The sequence below is a fragment of the Phacochoerus africanus genome, chromosome 10 (genome assembly GCF_016906955.1).
Source record: "Phacochoerus africanus isolate WHEZ1 chromosome 10, ROS_Pafr_v1, whole genome shotgun sequence".
Classification (NCBI taxonomy): domain Eukaryota; kingdom Metazoa; phylum Chordata; class Mammalia; order Artiodactyla; family Suidae; genus Phacochoerus; species Phacochoerus africanus.
The window spans coordinates 130,789,677-130,807,493 of NC_062553.1; the positions used below are offsets into that span (position 1 = coordinate 130,789,677).

Genomic DNA, 17,817 nt, shown 5'->3' on the forward strand with positions numbered 1-17,817 from the left:
TCTCAGTAACTTTTATACACTACAAGGTCTTGATTTTCCCATGTAAGCATCCCGGACCTCCCCCATCCCCAAGCAGACAGTGTTCCTAAGAAACTGAGTGAGCAAGGTTACAGAAGCAGAAGTGATGAGCAATGCTGGGTACCTGATTAGCAGGGCTGCTGGCTTGGACAGAGGGCACATGGTTGTTACATTATTACAAGAAGGGTGGCATAGTGATGAGCACAGCTGGAAAGGCTTGCAGCTGCCTTCTTAGTTGGGGGGGGGGTTGTTCTTTAGTTAAAACTCCATTTCATTCCCCCCCTCTTGATGTTCAGGATGCATCTGCACCCTTTACAGATCATCATGAGTCATAACCCTTTGGTAGCCTCTAATAAGTAGCAGGTGGGAGGCTGTTTTTCTTTTAACCATGGTTTTTATAAAACCTTTTATAATACTTATCAGGAGAGGTACAAGGCAGGGAACAAGTAGGCACCCTGTAAGTATAACCATGACTATTCCAACCATTGTCTTAATTCCTCCCAACCAAGAGAACCATTTACCAAAGAGACTGTCTGTATCCCATCCTTTCCAAGTTTGTACAGGTACATGGGCTAGTTTAGTCATGCGGTCAGCAATTTCTTCTACCACCTTTCCGGTGTCATCTATTTGTAGACAGCAATTAAAGTTAAATTTTCCACAAACCCCTCCTTTAGAAGCAAGTAAACAATCCAAGGCCAAGTGATTTTTGTAGATTGCACTGTGCATTTTAGTTTGTTGTTGGGCCAATATAGTCAAGGCCCTTGCAGTGTCATTTGTTATGTGTTCCAAAACCGCCTGTAGTCTGATGATGTGGTTCAGCATATAGATAGGGGTGCGATATCCCCAAGAGCCATCCTCTGCCCAGGTGGCAGGCCCATAATATTGAATTATCCATTCTGGGAGCCATTTATCATCTTCCCAGTCTCCAATTTGGAGGGCCCTCTGGTCTCTCTGGGCACCCTGTGCCCTATACATAGGAACTCCCAGTTGCTTCCCTAGTGACAGCGGGAGCAGGAAGAAGGAAGGTCTGATTGTTCCCAGTACACATGTCCCAGCCCAATTTGGGGGGAGTATGGAATAGGCCATTTTTCCACAAATCCAATATAATCCCTTTGGTGCCCGCCACTGGATATTAGCACTGATATCTTCCCATGCTTGTCGAAGGTGGGAAAAGTTAGACAAGGGATTAGGCTTGGGCTCTGAGCAATTGGAGGATGACCACCATTGAGTCTTTTGGGCAGTCAGATTATAACCTCAGGCCTAAACATGTTAAGCTTCCAACTGAAACATTAAACCATCCTCCCCGCCTCGCAAGACAATTTCTCCCTATAATAGCAGTTCTGAGGAGCCATACCCCATTGGTGAGTTGGGGGTATGCAGTCTCATTATGAGGCTCTAATGGGTCCAGCTCTCTGGCTTGCTAAGGCCAGTGGTCTCCTGTGTTCGTTCCCCCGCATACATAACAAGAGGAGACCTTGAGAGTTTGTGCAATAGTTTCTGCCAGGGCTAAGAACAAGTTCTTAGTTGTGGCCGGAATGGGAGGTGGGGTGTTTCTTATCTCTTCATAAAAGGAATGAAAGATGCTGTGAGAGGCAGCTTGGAGCGCAAACGTGATTCTCTGGAAATGTAGCACAGCTCCAGGGTCAAGGCCTCTTCCGTCAATGCGAATGCTTATTTTGAAACCCTCCTTCCATTTGGGCTCACAGGCAGCCGATGCCTCAAGCTTCAGCTGTGCGTTGACTGACCAGCTTCCGGTGTGGTCAGAGCAGGGCTTTGAGATTGTCGTCTCCATCTCTGTATTGTCAGGCGAAGAGGTCTCTCCAGATCGAGGGCAGTCTCCCACTCTCCACGGTCGTCAGCTGGGCCAGCCGGTTTAACTCTGGAATGATGGATCCAAGCATCTATTCCTGTTACTTTAAGAGCAGTGGGGGTGGTTAGAATACAGTATAGGGGCCCTTCCATACCGGCCTCAAAGGCTCCTTTTTCCAGTCCTTTATCCACACCTGGTGCCCCGGCTTGTGGGGGTGAACTGTTATACCTAAGGACACAGGTATTCTGTCTGTGACCCATTTATGTATCTGAGAAATAGTGAGCCCCCATCCTTGTAATTGTTTATCTAACTCCAAGTCTCCCAACTCCCTGGTGTTTCCTTGTAAACTGATTAGTGGAGGTGGCCTTCCATAAAAGATTTCAAATGGCAAGAATCCCATTCCCTCTCCGGGTGAGCATCTCACTTTTAGGAGGGCCACCGGCAACATGTCTATCCAGGGCAAGCCAGTTTCCTGACATAACTTTGCCAGGGTCTGTTTAAGGGCTCGGTTCATGCGTTCTACTTTCCCTGAACTTTGAGGGCGATAAGCAGAGTGTAGTTTCCATCGGATCTGTAAAGCTTTTGCCACCTGTTGTACTGTTTCGGCCACAAATGCTGGTCCATTATCTGACCCAATGGTCAGAGGCATTCCACATCTGGGAATAATGTCTCTCAGGAGTGCCTTGGTTATTTCCCTTGTCTTTTCAGTTCAGGTAGGGAAGGCCTCTACCCATCCTCCAGGCAGTTATGGTCTGGGGGCCCTTCTTCATCTGGCAGAAAGGTGGCTGGGTTCAGAGTTCGTACAACCTCCAGTTTTACCTGTGGATTTTCACATAGTAACCCTTGATATTGAGTCATTCGTGCATGTGTGAGCCAATGGTGGCCCCTGGTATCCATTAGGGTTACAACTGAGTGCGGGACTTTAACATTGAGGTTTTGTCCCAGAGTCAACTGGTCAGCCTCTCTCACCAACAAGGTGGTAGCTGCCAGCGCTCGGAGGCAGGGAGGCCATCCGGCCGCAACTGAGTCAATTTGTTTAGGCAGATATGCCACTGGCCTCTGCCAAGGCCCAAATTCTTGAGTTAAGACTCCCAAAGCCATCCCATTTTTCTCAAGAACAAAAAGGTTAAATTCTCTGGTTACATCAGGAAGGCCCAAGGCTGGAGCCTCAGTGAGTTTGGTTTTGATTATCTGAAACGCTGTCTCCTGGCTTGGTCCCCATTTAAGGGGAGCCTTTTCTTCTCCTTTTAGAGCCTCATACAGAGGCCTGGCCAGGTCTGAAAACCCGGGGATCCATATCCGGCAGAATCCTGCTGCCCCTAGGAACTCACGAACCTTGTGGCAGGTGGTAGGGACAGGAATGGCACAAACTGCCTGCTTTCTTTCAGTCCCCAGCATTCATCAGCCCTGCATGATGTTGAAGCCCAGATACTTGACTTGTTTTTTGCAGATTTGTGCCTTTTTCTTTGATACCCGATACCCTGCCTCCATCAGTAGGGAAAGGAGAGCTCTTGTTCCCTCTAGGCACTGAGCCTCCGTGGTGCCAGCTAGTAAGAGGTCATCAACATACTGTAGCAAAACAGCCCAGTTTTTGTCCAGGAAATTCAGCCAGGTCAGCAGCTAAGGCGCCGCTAAAAAGAGTGGGAGAGTTTTTGAATCCTTGTGGGAGTCTAGTCCAGGTGAGCTGTTCCTTTGTCCCTGTATGTGGATTCTCCCATTCAAAAGCAAACAAGGGCTGACTGGCAGGTGCCACCCGGAGGCAGAAAAAAGCGTCTTTTAAGTCCAGGCAAGTAAACCACTCAGCAGTGGAGGGGATCAGCCCTAGCAGGGTACATGGGTTAGGGACGGACAGGTGTAATGTGACTGTTGCTTCATTTATGGCTCTCAAGTCCTGTACTGGGCGGTAGTCCTGTGTTCCTGGTTTTTTCATGGGCAGTAAATGGGTGTTCCAAGGGGACTGACATTTTATTAACAGTCCATGCTGAAGCAGCCTATCCAGGTGAACCTGGATTCCCAGTCGAGCTTCTCTGGGAATTGAGTATTGCCGTAGCTTTACTGGTTGAGCTCTGGGTTTTAGATCAATCAAGACAGGAGGAGTTCCCATCGTGGCGCAGTGGTTAACGAATCCGACTAGGAACCATGAGGTTGCGGGTTCGGTCCCTGCCCTTGCTCAGTGGGTTAACGATCCGGCGTGCCCTGCCGTGAGCTGTGGTGTAGGTTGCAGATGCGGCTCGGATCCCGCGTTGCTGTGGCTCTGGCGTAGGCTGGCAGCTGCAGCTCCAGTTAGACCCCTAGCCTGGGAACCTCCATATGCAGCGGGAGTGGCCCAAGAAATGGCAAAAAGACAAAAAAAAAAAAAAGAGACAGGTGCGTGGCATTTTGCCAGTCCTGGTGGGTTTCCTTCAGCCCAAACCAATAGGTATTTAGTCTCTAGTTCTGGGGGAATGAGTACAAATGATTAAAGGAGAGGGGGGTTCTGTCAATTTGAGTTGGGCCGATGCATCAGAAGAAAAGGAAATTTGTGCCCCCATTTTAGCCAGCAGGTGTCTTCCCATCAGGGGGACTGGGCAGTCAGGCAGGTAAAGAAATTCATGTATTAACTTCATGGCCTCCTAACTGGCATCATCGAGGACTGCAGAAGGGTCTGTGGGTTTGGTTACCTGTGGCCCCAACAATGGTGGTTTCTTTCCTCGAGAGGGGAGCCACAGGTTGTGTAACCACAGAAAGTTCGGCACCTGTGTCAACCATAAAGTCTATGGGGTGGCCCCCTACTTGAATTCTGACCATAGGCTCTCGGGGGCCCAGCTGGAGAGAGCCCGGTCCCCCCTAATCAGACTCAGCTAGGCCGATCGGGTTGGTGCTGAATGGCTCAGATCGGTACCGGCCAGGTGGGGCCTTGGTCTTTTTCTCAGGATGGTTGGGGCATTCATTTTTCCAATGTCCCTTTTCTTTGCAGTAAGCACATTGGTCATGTTCCAGGGGACTCCTTTTCCCTGGCCTTGTGCCTTGTCCCCTACGGGGTGGTCCCACTGGGGGCACCGGTTTTGACAGGGCAGCTGCCAGAAGAGTCACTTTTCTGCATCATGGTGGGCCACCTGGTCTCGGCTAATAAAAACCTTGTTGGCTATTTCCAACAGTTTAGTGGCATTCTCTCCTGCAAATCCTTCTAATTTCTGTAGCTTTTTACGGATATCTGATTGGGCTTGTCCCACAAAGGCAGCATTTATCATCCGTTGGTTCTCAGGGGCCTCGGGATCAAAAGGGGTGTAGATTCAGAAAGCCTCACATAGTCTCTCATAGAATTTGGCTGGGCTTTCATTCGGCTCTTGTAGTATTTCACTGATCTTAGCTATGTTAGTGGGCTTTTTAGCCCCAGCTTTTGCCCCCTGTAGGAAGGCCTGCCGGTACCTCTCTAGGTTACATTTCCCTTCTTCAGTGTCATAGTCCCAGTGGGGGTTTTCTTCTGGGAAGGCTTCCCTCACCCAGTTTGCCAAGTCTGCTCCACCCCCTGCATTGGCCTGAAGCCATTTGGGGGCTTCTGTTACAATTCACCAGCGCTCTTCAGTGTCAAATAGAGTAAAAAGGAGTTGCCGGCAGTCTATCCAGGTGGGGCAGTGTGTCTGGAAAATGAATTCTAAGAGATCAATCAGCGCCTGAGGCGTTTCAGAATATGAGGGAGTATGGTGTTTCCAGTTGAGGAAATTGGCAGTGGAAAAGGGCTGGTAATAATAAAAACGTCCCCCCTCTTGTATGGTCCCATCGGGGGCGACTTGCTATGGTCCCCGTGTCTCCCTTAAGGGCATTTGTAATGCTGGAGTGGCTGCTCCCTGAGCTGAATGGAGACGCCTGCTCATAGGTTCTGGAGAATCTGGCTGTGGGGGTGATATCACCTTGGGAACTCCAGAAGCAGAAGGAGGATGAGAAACAGAAGGCGGTGGGCTATCTGGCATCTGGGGACCTTCGGCTCCTGGAGGTGGGGCCGGCAGCACATAAGGTGGTGGCATAGGGGGCGAGTCCTCAGGTTCCCCTTGATAAATAGGTGGCACCTTCTTTTGAGACAAGGTTTTCTTCTTGGACTGGGCTACTACCACCCTACACTGTCCCTGGTCTGTGGTGCAGAACCGAACCCATGGGGGCCTCAAATAGGCAATTTCCAACCATTGATCAATGTACGGAAATGGGCCTGGGTGTCCAGGGTCTCCTGTTATAACATTATATACTGCTGCAACTGTGAACACATCTAAGGTCCCTTCCGGAGGCCAGCCAACACCAAAGGAGGGCCACTCTAGGGTACAGAGGGTACACAGTTTTCCAGGACTCAGTTTAACACCATAATTTCTAGAAAATCTTTCTTAAAATTCTTAACCATACACTCTAAGACAGTGGGCTTGGAAGCCGATTTACCCATTGTGTGAAGTCCCACCCTGTGCCGGTGACGCAAGACAAACAGTGAGGACAAGGCCTCAGGTAACAATCACTTCGTCTGCCTGACGGCTCCCCCCGAGGAGATATTTCAGGCACCTCTTAGCATAGGTGGGACTGTATAAACCCCAACGTCAGGATCCCCCCAAGAGGGCCACCAGAAGCCGTATGAGGGTCGCCGCGGAACTGCAGGTTAGGACTCACTCTGGCTCCGTAGTCCAAGGACGGTGGAGCACGGGCTCTCGTTCTCTCCAGTCACTCACACACACACACACACACACACACCCCAGAACTGACAAGCCTCCCGACCCCAAGGGAGCAAACCCTGACCTGAGTGACCCTTTGGTCACTGAGAGGTGATCAGTCTCTCCTTCCGCCCTATGGCGGGTCCTGACTTGGGCAGATGTCCCCGGGGCACTCACCAGTCCGACGTCCTATCCAGGAACCTGTTTCCACTCTCCTTCTGAGTCCGTTTGGGAAGCAGTGTGGGCCAAGGCCACGGCCCAAGTGAGGGTGTGGATCCGGCAAAATGGCCGGTGCGCGCTATCCACCTGTCACCAGGCCGGCGACTGTGGCCTCCCCCGGTTCCCCGACAACGGTGGCACAAGAGGCCAGCTCGGTTGTCGGCTTCCCGGCCAACGCACCAAAATGTTGCAGAAACCGCAAAAACCGTGGCAATGGAAGGGGACAAACAGCACTCGGAGATATGGAAAAGCAAGGTTTATTCAGCACCAGTGCGGGCTCAGAGGAGTCACCTCCAGAGTCTGAGCCCCAGTCTTTGTTCTCAGTAACTTTTATACACTACAAGGTCTTGATTTTCCCATGTAAGCATCCTGGACCTCCCCCATTCCCAAGCAGACAGTGTTCCTAAGAAACTGAGTGAGCAAGGTTACAGAAGCGGAACTGATAAGCAATGCTGGGTACCTGATTAGCAGGGCTGCTGGCTTGGACAGAGGGCAAGAAGGGTGGTATAGTGATGAGCATAGCTGGAAAGGCTTGCAGCTGCCTTCTTAGTTGGGGGGGGGGGTTGTTCTTTAGTTAAAACTCCATTTCACCTTCAGATGTGGACTTGTCAGCCCTCACATCACACAAGACAATTCCTGAAATCTCAATCTCTATCTACACACACACACACACACACACACACACACACACACACACCACACACACAATTGCTTGTTTCTCTGGAAAACCTTAACACAATTAGCAATTATTATTTTCGTTTGCAGCACAAAGTGATGCTCTATTCTGACTGAACAAGCAATCAGGAATCACATGTCAAACTTTCACTTTAATCCTTTCATTTCTGAAGGCTTAAGAAAACTGAAAGCTGAAAACTAAGGTTTGCCTTCAACCGAGGCAAGGGAGCAAGGGGGCAGGTTTAGCAATGAGTGTCTCTTTAGGGAAGTAGTGGGTCAGAAGGTTGGGGAAGGGCAGGATCAGCCCATAGACAAGTATGAATTCCAGCCTTAGAAGCTCAGAATTTTTTTTTTTTTTCCTATTGGAAGATTTGTGCAACAGTGTTGTAAGATCAAAAACAGTACCAGTGGGAGTTCCAGTCGTGGCTCAGCAGTAACAAACCTGACTATGAGGATGCAGGTTCGATCCCTGGCCTTGCTCAGTGGGTTAAGGGTCTGGTGTTGCTGTGGCTGTGGCATAGGCCGGCAGCTGTAGCTCTGATTCGAACCCTAGCCTGGGAACGTCCATATGCTACAGGTGTGGCCCTAAAAAGACCAAAAAAAAAAAAAAAAACAGTACCAGGGGTACAGGATGAATTAGGAGGAGGGAGAAACCAGGGAATAAAATAACATGTAGAAAATGTTATATAACTTTGCATCAGGCAGTTACATACAATTTAACGAACACTAAGCATCTGTGTCCATCTGGTTCTCTTTGGGTCACATTTCAGGCCGTCTTTTAGGGATGGAGTAGGATAGTTATACAGGTGGTTGCAGAAGTCCCAGTAAGGGACCATAGAGAGGGAAACCTAGGGGACTTTGGGAAATCACTGTAGGTTAATAATTGCTCAAGAGAGCCATCAGAACAAGGCAAGCTTGCTTGACTAGTGGAGGCGTGAGATGTGCTTCAGGTCATTGGATGAGGATAGGGTGAGGGCTGCATTCAGATTCAGACCTAGGGCTGGAGTTTAAGGACCATCCTTCTGTTGATTTGAATAGGCATGATGACAGTCCTAGTTTGACCTTATAGGGTCAAATACTCTCTTACCAGATACAAGGAAGAGCAACTACTCAAAGAAAAAGAGGCAGTCTTTTCCGACCCCCACTCCCCGTGGATGATAAAACTGTAGCTCACCTAATCCTTGGGGCAGAGCCTCCTTGCCTGCCTGCTTGCGTCTCTCACATAGTCCTATCTTAATAAATCTATTTCTTGCCTATCAACTTGTCTCTCACTGAATTCCTTCTGTGCTGAGGCACAAAAGAACCTGAACCTCTGTTAAGTCCAGACACCGGGTGAGTGATTCTAATTTAAAAACTTTGGGTTCAAGTCCCAATCTGGGTTTAAGCTGGGTCGAGTCCCAGCATATGGGTTCAAGTCCCAATCTGTGTTCTAGGTTCCACCCATAAGTGTGGTCAGTTTCACAATGACCATGACTGCCCTTGTGTAGACAGGCTGATGTCTCTCCCTTGGTCCTCTTCCATTTTTTCCTTTGCTGTAACTCTGCCCTCTTCCCAGGTCTCAGCTTCCTACCTCTTCCCTGGAGTCTATGCAAAGGTGGGGTGGGGGTGGGTGACAGTATTTCTGTTGTTGAGACCTGGGGACATCTTTTGAGTTTCAACTTGGATTCTTATTTTCTTTAGATGAAAGTATCTTCAAGAAAACCAGTCTCTCTCTTCTAATTTGTCATAGTATAATCGTTATGGGCTATTAGTTTTTTTGAATTTTTGAAACTTTTTCTGTTTTTTTTTTTTTTTTAATATATAAAATGTAGAACAGCCAAAGCCAAAGTAACTTTTAAATGGTAAATGCTAAGCTGGTTTTCAAGTCTATATTTAACATAGCCAGCAAAAGAAACATAGTTGGGTACTTTCCCAGAATATGCTAATTAGCTGGGGAAAAAAATACTTTCTCTTCTGCCATTGGAGCAGAAACTGACCAATAGAAAGGCAGTTCAGCACCTACACCCACTCTGTAAAAAATAAGGATGTGTGCTTGTATATGCCAATAACTCCTGTTGTGGGTTGCCTGACAACCAGTGACAGACGTGCCTTTCAACATCTTTTACGATGTTACCTTGAGATTCTGACTCTAAATGAGACTCAGAAAAGAATGAGTTTAGAAAACTCGTTATTTCCAATAGGTTATAAGCTTATACACTTCAGAAATTACAGATTTCAAAGACAATGGCAGTTTTCTTTAAACTTGCCAGCATTTTTCTGTTGTTTATCCACTTGTATGGGACTAGCTTTTTGTACATTCATTTCATTCTACTGTCAAGAAACGTACTGACTGTTCCTTATGAAGATTGCAAGGGAATTTCTGGCCTCCTTCAACCATATCCTAATAGCAGTACATTAGCAGATGCTACTTGGCAATAAACATTGACTTTTAGATTCTTGAAGATATAATTTTTACCGTGTTCCTCTGTACCATTTCCCACGGCTAGAAGGGTATAATCTTAATTTGTTTATATGTTGCTTTATAGGCAGACCAAACTTTTTTTTTTAATTTCTTTTGTCTTTTGAGGGCCACACCCATGGCATATGGAGGTTCCCAGGCTAGGGGTCTAATTGGAGGTGCAGCTGCCAGCCTACGCCACAGCGACAGCAACGCCAGATCTGAGCCGCATCTGCGACCTACACCACAGCTCACAGCAAGGCTGGATCCTTAACCTACTGAACAAGGCCAGGGATGGAACCCAAAACCTCATGGTTCCCAGTTGGATTTGTTTCTGCTGTGCCACAACAGGAACTCCAACTTTTTTTTTTTTTTTTTAAACTGGCTATGTATAGGTTCCTCTAATGCACTTCAAGTAAAATCATCAAAGAATAACACTTTATTTTTATGGGACACTTAATTCTCTGCTTAATTTAATTCTTGTAGCAATTATGAAAGTGGGCCAAGACAGGTTATATTTAGTGCTATTTTACGTCTGATAAAACAGAGGCACAGCCAAGCTAGCTACTTGTTGAGACTGTCCATTGGTCAAAAGCAATGTTGGAACCCAGGCTTCAGACTCAAGCAAGGTTTATGTTCTACGATTCTAAGACATTTCTCAAGAGTTAGAATTTTTTTTTTTTCTTTCTAGCCTTGTATTAATATTCAGCAACTCAATAATCCTTAAAAGAGAGACAGAGACAGAAATGGGATGATGGAAACACAAGGCTCCTAGGATAAACCTTAGAGAAAGCCATACTTTTCCAGTTATAGCGTTCATCATGCTTAGATATATGCCCACTGTTTCCTCTGCCCCTTCTCAATTTTCATGAGAACAGAGACATATTGTTTGTTCATTGCTTTAAGCCCAGTAAGGGAACTTCATGAATATTATTGAGAAAAAAAAAAATGAAAACTTCTTTTTGACTAAAATTGCCTCAGAAAAACTCAACCAAATGATCTAATTTTTTTTTATTTTTTAAATTTTTATTTATTTATTTATTTATTTATTGCGTGGCAGCCCCTGTGGCATACGGAAGTTCCCGGGCCAGGGGTCAAATTGGAGCTGCAGCTGGGGCCTTCGCCACAGCCATGGGAACACTGGATCCACATCACATCTGCAAACTATGCTACAGCTTGTGGCAATGCCAGATGCTTAACCCACAGGGCGAGACTAGTGTCAAACCTGCATTCTCACAGAGACAACATCAGGTCTTTAAGCCACTGCGCCACCACAGGGACTCTTCAACCAAATGATCTTAAGTTGGAGCTATTACCTGTATTAGTCAAGACAGCCTAGGTTGAGTTGGCTCAAGATGCAGTAACAAACAGTATCAGTGGCTCAAAACAACCAAGGTTTATTTCTTGCTCAAGCTATGTGGCCATGATGGGTCGGCAGAGGAATTCTGCCCTTCAGACTTAGTCAGGAACCCAGATTGAAGGAGCAATCTTGTCTGGAAATTTGCTGGCTGCAATGGCAGAGGGAAGTAAGCCTTGCAGGGCTTGCAGAGGAACGTTCGACTCTCCAACTCAGAAACCCTGTCACCTCCACTCAGAATTCATTGACCTAAAGTAGTCATGGGTGCTCTGCCTTCCTGTAGCACCAGCCACTTGAGGACGAGAAACTGCCTGGGAGGCAGAGAGCAGGGAATACTTAGCAAATGGTGCTAATGAAGCACCATATTTCATCTCCTTGCTTTTGAGCTTTTGCAATTTAAGTAACAAAGTGCAATTGTTTATAACCTTCCCTACAATATATATACATGTATAAAACACAGTTTTCCTTATGACAGCACTCTCTGGGAATGATGCACAGTGAAATTAAATATATGAATAAAGTCAAGTATTTGAATAAAATCAGAGGCAGAATGGAAAGATAAGTCCAATCTTTATAACACGAGTACTGGATGAAGCTCATTTATTCCACATTTGTGGAAAAAAGCAACAGTTATATTCTAAAATAAAATCACTCCAACAACCTTTAATAGGGGCCAAAGACAAGATGTAAAGACTCTTTTTGTCGGTGCTTTGGCAATTATTCTGGTGACATAGAAAAGTGACAGCTGGGCTAGCAACTCCGGATAGAATGGCCTGAAGGAAAAAATACACCCTAGCATCCCATGTTTTAGGCATGCGGCCCGAAATAGCATACAGATTCTTACCTGGAAAGCTGCTGATTCTAATTCAGGAAAAGAAAAAAATGTTTCCCTCTCCCCTGAAAGGTTCTCCTGTTGGGGCCCTGGAAATTAAAGTGAGAAAAGACAAATTAACAAGCAAAAAAAAAACTGGTTGGTTTTCATTACCTAAGTATGCATAGAAATTCTATAAAGAAATGAGACCCTAGGAGTTGCCGTTTTGGCTCAGGAGTAAAGAATCTAACTAGTATCCATGAGGAGGCTGGTTCTATCCCTGGCCTCGCTCAGTGGCTTAAGGATCTGGCATTGCCCTGAGCTTTTTTCCATGTTTGGTGGTGTAGGTTGCAGACACGGCTCAGAGCTATGGCCCCGATTCACCCCGAGCCGGGGAACTTCCATATGCTGAGGGTGCGGTCCTAAAAAAAAAAAAAAAAAAAAAGCACCCAAAAATAGAATTAAAAAAAAAAAAATAAAAGAAATGAGATCCTAGGAGACAAGATGATAGAGGTTTATATACTATTTTATTTTTATTTTATTTTATGTACTATTTTAGGCTAAACAAAAGGAAAAAAGGATTTGGGCTTCTAAGTGGGGGAGGCAAGTTATGGGAATGAGAGGAAGAAGTGGGCAGTAAATAAGGGTTGTCTTGTTATGTAGATAAAGAGTCTCTCAGGTGATAAAAGTTATCTCTGGGAGTAGCCCTCTTCCTGGTACCACCATTAAAGTTGGAAATGTCCTTTATAAATGTAAATTTCTTTTACTAAAGGGGAAATTAATACTCTCTTTTCTGGCAGGGGAGGTGAAGCCTTTTTTTTTCACCTTCCCTGGTTCTCAGTTGCCTTTAGCTCAAAATCCTCCCAAGGGGCACATTTTAGGAGTTGCATGGCTCTGGTGCACTTCTCTGAGTATACAGAAATATCCACCTGTAATGTTTTAACAAGAAAAGTGTTGATGGTTCATTAGTGAATATTAATGAAATGATCAGTTCATTACTACAAAGCATTTGGCTCCCAGGAGCATTGGTAACTAATTAGGAAAATTCATAGTGTTAAATTAATCAAACAAGGAGGCCATGGGGCTGAGATGGTTTTAAGGCCGTAGTAGCCTAAGTAAGCAAACCAGAACCTGAGCCTGCAGTGCCCTAAGGCTAAGAAACAGAAAGGGGGAGTTCCGGTCCTGGCGCAGTGGAAACAAATCCAACTAGGAACCGTGAGTTTGCGGGTTCGATCCCTGGCCTCACTCAGTGGGTTAAGGATCCAGCGTTGCCATGATCTGTGGTATAGGTCCCAGACGTGGCTCGGATCTAGCGTAGACCCCTAGCCTGGGAACCTCTATGTGCCATGGGTAGGGCTCTAAAAAGACAAGAAATGGAAAAGGGAACTAGCAATGGACAATCACAAAGCCAAATAGATTTTCCCAAATAAAGTCATTGTTTAAGCTGTAGCCAATCAAATCATTTTCTTGCTTGGCTTTCACATCTCTATAAAATCCTGCCTCTAGGTGTATTCCTAACCACTTCTGGTTTGGTGCTGACCAATTCTCATCAATTTTTGCTAAAATTCTTAAAATGTTTACTATGCCTCAGTTTATCTTGTAACAGTTCTGAAAGGGATGGAGTAGGCACAGGTAGTTGTAGGAGCCCCAATAAGAGACCACAGATAAAGAGGGAAACTTAGGGGACGTGGGGGAGATGACTGTAACTGCATGTTCGTAATTGCTCAAGAAAGTCATCAGCACAAGGCAGGTTTGCTTGACCAGTGCAGGTGGGGAATGGGATGAGGCCTGCATTCAGGTTCAGAGGACTGCCCTTCTGCTGATTGAATACACACCTTACCAGATACCAAGGAGGAGCTACTACTCCCAGAAAGGAAGAGGCGGGCCTTTCCAACCCCCAAGTCCCTTGGATGATAAAATTGTAGCCCACCTAATTCTCAGGCCAGAGCCTTTGTGCCTGCCTGCTTGCATCTCTCGAAAGTGTCCTATCTACAGCTGCATGCAAAGCAATGACACTAGAACACACCCTCACACCATGCACACAAATAAACTCCAAATGGCTGAAAGACTTAAATATACGACAGGACACCATCAAACTCCTAGAAGAAAACATAGGCAAAACACTCTCTGACATCAACATCATGAATATTTTCTCAGGTCAGTCTCCCAAAGCAATAGAAATTAGAGCAAAAATAAACTCATGGGACCTCAACAAACTGAAAAGCTTTTGCACAGCAAAGGAAACCAAAAAGAAGACAAAAAGACAACTCACAGAATGGGAGAAAATAGTTTCAAATGATGCAACTGACAAGGGCTTAATCTCTAGAATATATAAACAACTTACACAACCCAACAGCAAAAAAACCAATCAATCAATGGAAAAATGGGCAAAAGACCTGAATAGACATTTCTCCAAAGAAGATATACAGTGCTGTCAGTTTCAGTTTCATTCAAGTGGTTCATTAGCCTAAATCTCAAATGGTTTATGTTCTCACTTGACAGTTTATAAAGCTCCATGCTACCTACCCACCCACATCCTTATGACCTGTCCTGGATATAATTTCCTGACAGCCACTACGATCAAATAGCTCAATTCTTTAAAATATAAAGTGAAATAAAAAGAAGCTCAAGTTAACGAAGGTACTGAGCGTTGCATCCACACCATTCTTTTGGATATTATGCAGTGATTTCCCCCATGCTGAGTACCTTTATACCACCTTTAGCCACGACTTAGAGATTCAAAAGCAGAAGTATAAAATTCAGAAGATGGCAACTGCTGGCTTTATTCTTATTCAACTGTGATTGGATGTGGAATGGTATGGTTTTCAAATATAAGACCAAGGGACTGTACTAGCACCAAACATAGGCCTGTTTTTCAGGACAGTGTAACTGACCTTGCTTATTATAGGACTGTGGATTATTGTCTATTATAGTAAAAGGATGTAGCAAAGTCATAGTATCAAATGCTGGACATGTAGTCTGCAACTGCTTAAAGGAAAGTCAAAACACCAGACATAATTCAAAATGTTTTAGATTTCCAAACTTAAAATTTCCCATGTCAACAGCTCCTTGTGGCCAAAAGTTTTCACACTTGTGAGAGCAAAGCCCTTCATTATCTGGTCCAAATGTTTGAGATAGTGCAATCATGATGAATAGCTTCAAAAATAACTTCGTTGTATTTAAAACTCAGCCACCAAAATGCTCTACCAAAGAAAAGGCCATCGCCAAAAGATATTAGAATGTTCATAATAGAACTATCTGTAATAGCGCCAAACTGAAAACTACCCTAACTTCCATCCGGATGAGTTCAAAATTGTGGTATAGTCACAGAATGAAGTAAAATGAATAACCTACAACTACCTGCACCAATATGGAAGGCTCTCACAAGCATTAAGAAGCCAAACAAAAGAATGCATTCAGTTATGATCATTATACAACTACAGATGTAATAAATTCATATGAGTAATAATAATAATAAAAAAAGAATGCATTCAGCGGATTAAAGATCCCACGTTGCCTTTGTGAGGATTCGGGTTCCATCCTTGGCCTTGCTCGGTGGGTTAAGGATGCCATGTTGCTCTAATCCAAGGCATAGGTCAAAGATGAGGCTTGCATCTGGTGTTGCCAAGGCTGTGATGTAAGCCTCAGCTGCAGCTCACATTCGACCCCTAGCCCAGGAACTTACATATGCCACAGGTGCGGCTGTAAAAAGAAAAAAGAATGCATACTTTATGACATTGTTAGGGGACCATTGACTGAAAGGGCCCACCTTGCCCAGGCCACAGTAATAGCTACTTCCTTGAGTTGTCTCACAATAGGAGGCCCTGATAAAGAACTCGGCGGCATTGCGCTGAAGACCAAAGGGAGGATTGGGGAGGGGCCAGTGGGAGGGAGGAGACAACCAACCTCCCAGAAGCCTTGGCGCTGGACTAAGTCTTGGCTGAGGGAGGTGCCCACCACCAAGAAGGTCCCTGCACCAGACCAAGTATGGACTGAGCAAGACGACTGGCCAGAGACAACTGGGAAACTAAATCCATTCCCATAAAACCTGAGACTGTGAGCCACTTGGCAGAGCGGTTCTCCTGGGTTCCCTTATCCTGCAGCTCTCCCTTCTCAATAAAGTCTTTTGCCTTGTCAGCTCATGTGTCTCCTCGAACAATTCATTTCCAAGTGTTAGACAAGAGCTCATTCTTGGGCTCTGGAAGGCCTCCCTCTTCCTGAAACAATTCTATAAAAACCAAGTCAAAGACTTGGCAAAACTAAGCTGTGTTGTTGAAAGTCAGGTTAGGCAACAACCAGAAAGCAGTATTATAAGGTTCTTTGTTGTTAATGATTTTTTTCCTGATTTAGGTGGCAGATACAGAGGTGTGTTCAAATTGTAAAAATTCATAGAGCTATAAACAGCTTGGGATTTTTTCCCCTTTTATCTCTCTCTGTGTGTGTGTGTGTGTGTGTAATTCAATAAAGTTAAAAAAAAGTCCAGGAGTTCCCACTGTGACTCAGTAGTAATGAACCTGACTAGTATCCATGAGGACACAGGTTCTATCCTGGCCTTGATCAGAGGGGTAAGGATCTGGTGTTGCCATGATCTGTGGTGCAGGTTGCCGACGTGGCTTGGCTCCCGCTTTGCTATGGCTGTGTTGTAGGCTGGCAGCTGTGGCTCTGATTTGACCCCTAGCCTGGGAACTTCCCTGTGCCGTGAGTGTGGCCCTAAAAGAAAGAAAATTCCAGGAAGCCCATGAAAACTGAATTTCAACCCAACACAATCTTCAATATCATTACTAGAACTTGGGAGCCATCAAGGTGAGAATCACTCTCTAAATAGAGTACTCAATGAACAGGATTCAAAACAGTTGTGCCAGGACCAGGATACCGAATGAGTCAAAACAAGCCAGTGATTTCTCTTTAAAATCTCCAGTCTCTCTGCTTTTCTCTATCTCCAGTGGTATTGCCAGAGTGTAAACCAGGTCGTCTCCCACCTTGAATCTCCTCTGATACTATCTCCTAACCTGTCTCCCAGTAACCTCTTCTACCAACCAAAGTGATTTAAAGTCTGAACCCCATCCTTTTACTCCTTTTCTTAAAATGCCTTGAGAGTCTCATTAAATTTAAAATGTAATGCAAATTCCAAATCTTGGCTGCACTGTCAGGCCTGATTACCACAGAGCCTCCAGTGCTTGGGCTCAGCGCTCTCCTTCCCTCTAAACTACAGCCACACTGGCCTTCTGTTTTTCCGAAATGTCAAGCTGTCCCACTTAAAGACCTTTGCTCTGCTGTCTCCTCTGCCCAGGACAATCATTACCTTCCAGGTTCCAAGGCTTCTGATCTCCCCACTCTTTGTTTAAATGTTATAACGTTCTTATATAACGACCCTCCATATTTAACCTCAACCTCCTATTGTTTTCTGTATTTACACCTTGTCTGCTTCCTTCTTTGGTTTGTTATTATGTTATTTCCTTATTTACCTCTTTGTTTTCTCCCTCTTCCGCCTCATCAGACTGGAAGCTTTATGAAGGTAGCTATCATGTCTGCTTGGGTCAAAATCGCATGCCTGGCATGCAAAAGGTCCTCCACACACGTAGAAATACTTGTCGAATGAATGAATCGACTCTCTCGAGGGATCCCGAGATGTCTGTTCAGCCACGAAGAACGTCGCACGGTGAGTTTTTCAAAGAACAGCAATGGCACCAGAGGCCTTTCAACCTTTTTGCCCTGGCATAGTGTTGGCATTCCGTTCTTGCTTTCCTGGTCGTCATACTAGGGCCTTATTGCCTCAGGCGACACACCCCCTCTCCGCGAGCTGCTGGTTTGGTACCTCAGGTC

At 45.5% G+C, this 17,817-nt stretch overlaps 1 long non-coding RNA gene across 1 annotated transcript; it reads right to left on the minus strand.

Annotated features, from left to right (window-relative positions):
* Positions 1-243: 243 nt before the first annotated feature.
* LOC125138125 (uncharacterized) lies at positions 244-17,799 on the minus strand. Its single transcript, XR_007137581.1, has 3 exons — positions 17,460-17,799; positions 12,028-12,104; positions 244-1,931 (listed from the first exon to the last, which is right to left on the minus strand). It is a non-coding gene; the product is annotated as an uncharacterized LOC125138125 (long non-coding RNA).
* Positions 17,800-17,817: the final 18 nt, after the last annotated feature.